This window comes from Atta colombica, unplaced genomic scaffold (assembly GCF_001594045.1).
Source record: "Atta colombica isolate Treedump-2 unplaced genomic scaffold, Acol1.0 scaffold226, whole genome shotgun sequence".
NCBI lineage: Eukaryota > Metazoa > Arthropoda > Insecta > Hymenoptera > Formicidae > Atta > Atta colombica.
In genome coordinates this window covers 1,493,315-1,500,490 of record NW_017259323.1, presented here as the reverse complement: position 1 = coordinate 1,500,490, position 7,176 = coordinate 1,493,315, and the positions used below count along the sequence as shown (strand labels likewise).

The following is a 7,176-nucleotide window of genomic DNA, read 5'->3' as shown; positions in this document are numbered from 1 at the left end:
TATATATATATATATATATTAACATCTCTCCGAGTTGAAATGGCAAATGTTGCAAGTATTAACATTACCAATTGTGGTTTCTAGATGCACTTAGCATTGACGCAAGTAGCTGTCTACGTCAAAGGGCAGATAGCACAAATGCAGTTAAGATATAGCAAGAGTTGAGTAAATACTTCGAGAGGATGGCAATCAAGTTTATCATAGTACATCTAATTCAATAGAATCAACAATCTGCGCGAACGGTAGAATCAAAAAACATCATTAAATCAAAATTAGTAGAAATAAGTGGGTAATAAAATTTATAGAATATGAAAATATTTTGAGCTATATTTCTAATCAAATTTTAAATAGTATACCCAATTTAACTTTCAAACCTCATGTATCTTAACGTGTCATATAAATAGCAATGGTCAGCAGTATAGTAAATTATAAATTGATTGATTATTAAATATTTAATTATCACTACATCATATATGAAGAAAAAGAGAGGAGAAAAGAGAAAGAGAGAGAGAGAGAGAGAATTTCTATATATATAGACACACACACACACACACACACACACACACACACACACACACACACACACACACGCAATTTCCATTAAATTCCATTTCAATTCCATTTCAATTCCATTTCAATTAAATTTTACGGCATTTTATCAGCATTTTGTTTGTGTATACGTAAAAATTATAATTAATCAATAAATAGTTTTTGGAACTTTATACATGGCTTAATTACATTACTAAATTTTAAAAGTAAATGTATTGCTTTAAAATAAAATTTATATTACTTTAAAATATAAAATTTATTAATTGTCTGAGTAGGTATGCACATAGCCTGAATAATATAATGAAACACATGGATCTCTGTTATAACATCTTATTTCAAAATCAAGCTTAAAATCAATGTTAAAGAAACTAATAAATATTAGACGAAATTGTAATCAATTGACGATTGAAATTGTTAATGTCTAAAACTTCAAGTTGCTAGTATCAAAATTCAAGAAAAACTAGTTTAATAATAAAGTAATAACTACACATCAAGCAAAAGTTGTAATTTAAAAATTTAAATTACACCACACATAACTTCTATTAATTTTTAAAATAAAAATATTATTTAAGTATCAGATTACAATGTGAAATATTTTTGTAAATAGAATTTTAAATAGCATTTTAAATAGTATAATAAGGATCAATATTTAAAATTCTGCAAATTAAAATTCTCAGTTTCTATCTATTTAAAAATTTTAGCTTGTGTTCGAGAGAACTCGAATTCTATTTTTGTATACTGAGTGAAAGCTATTATATAATGTCGTGACCAAAGCAGTAAACTCAACTGGCATTTTGAATTGTTATCATAACAATTTAATTATAACAAACAATAAGATTTCATACTGCTTTTCACACATAAATCTCATAGTTCGTCATCAAAGGAATTTGTGTAATTAGAATCAAATAAACAAAATTCGATAAAAAGAAACTAGAAAGCGTAGTTCTGTATTACGGGTTCTATATATATATTCTATATATATATATATATATATATATATATATATGTATTATGCGGATGTATTATTTTTTGTTACTTATTTTCCATTTAATTTTCTGTAAAATATTTTGATGCATAAAATCATATTTTATAGAGCTCATATTTGTTGAAATATTGATCAATATTTAAAATAATGCAAATGTGCTGCTCAGTGTCACTGTAAGATTCAAACAAACGCAGAATATAATATTTATATAATTGTGCATAACTGTTACATAACTTATATAATAACTGTTATATATTTGTTATATTCTATGTTTGCTGAGATATTTTATGAAAATCTGACTTCTCGTTTTATCCGCATGACCAACACGTTCCATCGTAGCTAATAAGTCTTCCTGCAATATCAGATATTGATATCAGAATTTGCCCATATTTATTTGCTTATCATTCAAAATATATTATAATTTAACAAAATAATTTTATTAAAAATAAATCTAAAGTTTAAATAAATGTAATGTTCGATATTATTATTACATTAATTTTATATACATATTTATATACATATGTATATAGATACGCTAAACAAATAAAAGAAATTTATCAAATTCATAAATACAAATTTTTTTAATGTTCGCGCAAATTAGTTTAAACAATACTGATGTTGAAATTACAATTTTATAAGTACAAAAGTTTTAAACAAATACAGATAAGCATATAAGCAAAATTATTATCTAATGTTTAACTACAAAACTATATTGAAACATACTTTCGTTCTACAATAAGAACTTTTCCATTCAAAAAATTCAAAAAATTATTAAGTTTAATTGTTGCATACATTTCATGTAAAATAAATTTTTTATGCATTTTACATATCATATCTAACAACAATTAAAAATATTTACTTATACATATAATTGCAAGTGAATTGATTTACCTTTTATGATTTGCAGTCAAATATCAAATAAATATATCATATTTCAAATATCAATTAAATATATCATATTTCATCCAATAAAATTGGATTTCCTGCTATAATAGTTACGTATATAATAGCATATTTCAATAAATCTGTACAAATATTTTTAAATTCCTTTATTGACAATAAAAAGTTGTTCGATAAATCTCTGCAAATATTGACTTCTTATTTTTGTTTAAACCATTTTTGTTTAGGTATATTAGATATATTGTTGTATGTGGTATTAGATACTTGTGTATGTGTGTGAGCGCGCGCGCGCGCGCGCGCGCGTGTGTGTGTGTGTGTGTGTGTTTATACTATTATTTTAAAATACACGAAATTTTAAACTTTTTACAACTTTACTTTTTATTCCATAGAAAATTACTAAGCAAAAAGCACAAAAAAACAAAATATCGACAGAATAGCAACAGATTTAATCAAAACATATCAACAGACTGCAGATATCTGCGCCCACAGTTTATTCTTTCCATGAATGCATTGCCGCATATTATGCACATCAAACGCGCCTCGATAGAATATGTTTTGTTTCACACATGATAATGTGCATGATGTATCATTTTATGTGTCACCTTGTTGTTCACCGAATATTAAAAAAGATAAAATGCTAAACATCACGCGTGAAATGGAACACATACATAGATTACTCCAATCAAACGCATACTTTTTTTCCAATACGTTATTTTCTAATACAAGCACGTAACACACGACAACACGTGCATTAGAATTAGGGTTTGTGTTCTGTCGACAGAATTTATTCACATAATCAGATAATAGATTAGCTTCAGAAATCAAGCAAGATCAATTGATATAATCTAATCTAATAACAAATAGTAATAAAATTAGTGACAGAAAACGTATATCCATATGTCCCTCAAATTTTGAAAAAATTAATTTTCTGTAACTCATCGTTTTAGAAATTGGACTCAGGTAGTTAGTATCTAAAAAGATACAAAAGGAAATGACTTGTTTTGATGTTTTTTTTTCGGATAGTGCTATTTGTTTAAATAAATTAAAATTTTCTAGATAAATAAAAAATGAATGCTCTACATCAAAGGATTAAAACATGAATACGTAGGAAGAAATAAATAATATCGCTACATCGTGTAATTAACTTTTTCTATTGTCACTTTTAGAAAAGGAATGGCGAAGTAGCTAGTTATGAAAATTAACCACAAAATTAGTTACTAGTAAAAATTAGTCGTGACGTGAAAAAAGTTCGTGGCGTTACAAAGTTCGTCCTGTTACATCTAACGGGAAAAACGCCACGAACTTTTTCCCACACCTAATATTTCTCGTTATATCTTCGAAGGGAATATTTAATTTACCATTTTGGTTCGCGAATTGGTTGGATTATGAAGAAGAGACATCAGTTTCAAAATACAAAAGTAATACTGTGCAATAATATATTTTATATTGTGTAACCTAAAGAAGATTTGCAAATCCTAGAATCTAAGGAAAGATAGAAGAATGATAAAATATAATAATCTTACGGAGAAAAATGTCTGGATTAGCTAGAATTCTGATTGAAATAGATGAGTCAGAATTTTCTGATTAAATCTATTAGAATTATAGTTGTGTGATAACAGAAATTCTAATTGATATAATAACTGATTGATAACCAAAACTTTCACAGACATTTTTCTCATCTTCAATTCCGAATTCATTTGTGGAAAAGAACTATGTCGATAGTTCAATACATACATGTAATAGAAGTTTTCACACATCATCAACACAATTTTAAAATTAAAATTTTGCTTGTAACAATTTTTAATAATAATGATCCGTCATACATGTTAGCTTTATTTTTTGAGTAAACTAAAGTTTCTTAATAAATTGAAAATTTTATAACAGTAGAGAAATTTGCGAATTGGCGAAGCGTAAACCGAATTCTGTCTTTTGTTTACCTAATATGCTCGATGGAATAATGGTATCTAAGTATCTTTCCGCCTTGTGCTGATAACAGGCAAATGCTATTCTATTAAATGATCTTCAGCAGTCTAAAATAGAAATCGTGTTAGATCCGTAAATAATGCTTTAGTAGTACAGGAGTGCGGCAGAATCAGATTCGATCACGCGTGATATTTTGCTGTTCAAAAGTCAAACACAATTTCGAATGACTTTTCATGGCAGGAGCGCGGCCGTCTATAATTACATTGCCTAGTGCCTGTCTAGTAATTTTACAGAGCAAGATCGCAAGTAACAGAGAATATCTGATTAATTGCGAAGCTTTTCATCCAATCCCGCCCCCGTCATGGGAAAAGCAGTCCGGTGACAACGAGAACGATGGCGACGACGTGCTTGAGTGCTCGAAGCCGTGGATCAAATTAAAGTCCGAGATATCGTCGCGCGACAACAACTGCCTTTAATGAAGCGATATTGCACGTATCAAACGAGCAAAAGTCTACCTGTTTATCTCTTTGAATCGTTCTTGTATTGTATATGTATTTCATAGTATGTACATATACATACATGTATGTATATACACATATATGTATGTATTACACTTATATTTTTATGCGTTAAACTTCTCTTAAATAAAAATACAAATTTAAAAAAGATAACATTGCATTTTAAAAAATAGCTCTTTTCGGAGTAGCTATTGTTTTCGTTATTTCGTATCGTGAATGTTATAGAACAACGTTATGCAAATATGGCATTTGTCATAAATCTTTAACGAAGCGAAATAAGAAAATAATATAATTATGAAAGCAATTATGCAACAATTTTTTGTAACAGAAAAATTTCTCTTTTACCGATTAGTGTAAGATATAAAAAATTATGAATTTAATATCATAAAAAGAATCAATTGACAAACAATTCTACTTAGTCAAAATGGATCTTATAGCGACTCTCCAGGAGATCATCGGACAGATATCATATCAATTCGACTACCAAGACATGTGGAAATATTTGTCGCAATAACTAGTAATTAATGAAAGAACATTGTTTTTTTAAGAAAATGTATATAAATAATTTTATTTCGAAATCAACCAAATGAAAATGAGAGATTGCGTTTCAAATCTGACAAGCAGAATCAGCGTAGTTCATAAAACTGAAAAAATATATTTACAAAAATTTGTATATCAATACTAAATACTATCCACACAGCAGATGTATCTAAAATACATCATAGGGATATTTTCAAAATATATTTAGGATTTATGATATCTTTAAGATATTTATGATGTATTTTTAGACATTTCTGCTTATAAGTAAGATCCATTTCAATCGAAAATTATTTTTCAAAGATTATTTCTCTTTGATTTATTCTCGTCGATTTAATTTCGAATTATAATCATAAAAGTATTCTTATTTTTTAAGCTATTTATGCCAAATCTAATACAAAAGTATGATTTGAAATAAAAAAAAAATTGAATAAGCAACGCAGAAAGCGATTTCGTAATTAAATTCACAGGTCGAGTTACATTACTTGAGTAATCTTAGTAATTTAAATCAACGCAGCAGAAATGGATTTTATTTTCTCGCTAAGAAAGATCTGTTTACGTTATAGCAGAGAAATAAAATTATTTAATTTTACTTCCCTCTCTCTCTCTCTCTCTCTCTCTCTCGCTCTCTCTCTCAGACAAATTCCAAGAGTAATCGAAACGTAACGCTAAAGTCAATTAATTTCTCGAAAACGGAAGCAAGAATTACGCTTAATGAATAGTTATATTAGCCTCCAACAAATTTAAATAAAATAAATAAAAAACCGAGACTATTTGAATATTCTAAAATATTTATACATAAGTGTTTAATAATTTTATTTAATATTAATTTGATATATCATTATTTCATCATTTGTAATTTTTTTTCATTTATTAATAAATCTAATGTTACTCAAACTTTGATTTTGTCTCATAGTATGTAACTTAAAAATGTTAACAATGAACAGTACTATCATGTCATGATATATTATTATAATTTAATTATAATTATCCAAATTGTATATCTTCTAATTTTTCCTTTGTATTACATATATCAATATTAGATGCATTCTAAATAACTTTATTAATTATACATTGAGCTTTTTATTATAATTTAAATTATAATAAACTATTAATTATAATTTAAATTCTCACAAAGATTTTTTATATCTTATTAATTGAAAGGATTAATATAAGTATTACAAATCCTCGAAGTAAAATTGTTACATTTCAGACATTATACAAATGCTTGAAACTTGAATGTTTGAAATGAAGACATTCCTTCATCACAATTTCGCCGAAAATGTAGGTCGCCTTAATATTCAAATCGATTGGATGTACACCTAATCCTGCAATAATGGACCATCGACCTACGAAAACTGCCACAATCTCGGTATGAAGTCGGAATTAAGAGAAGACTCAATTATTATGATGTAATAGTGTTGGAATACAACTCATGAATTGCCATTCGGAATCGCTTGATTACAACAGATCGACGGATATGATGATTTGCATGCTTTTATGTAGACAGAAGGTACAATTGATGGACTTTCAAGCAAAACTAGTCCGATAAGCTTCTTAAAAGGGTATTTTCTGAATGAAGGAATGTTAATAAACGCAATATGATGAAATAATTCGATGAATTAATCGAAAATATATAATGTACATAATCTATGTATATAGGTAATCTTCGTGCAAATCACTTTCTTTTCTTATATACAAGACAGAATTAAAACTAAGTTTTATATCTAAAAATTAAAAAAAAATAAATAATGACATATAAAG

At 27.1% G+C, this 7,176-nt stretch overlaps 1 protein-coding gene across 1 annotated transcript in view; it reads right to left on the bottom strand.

Moving 5' to 3' along the window:
* The window catches only part of LOC108688160, a 38,114-nt gene that overhangs the window by 576 nt on the left and 30,362 nt on the right, over window positions 1-7,176 (bottom strand). The gene's annotated exons all lie outside the window — the stretch shown is intronic.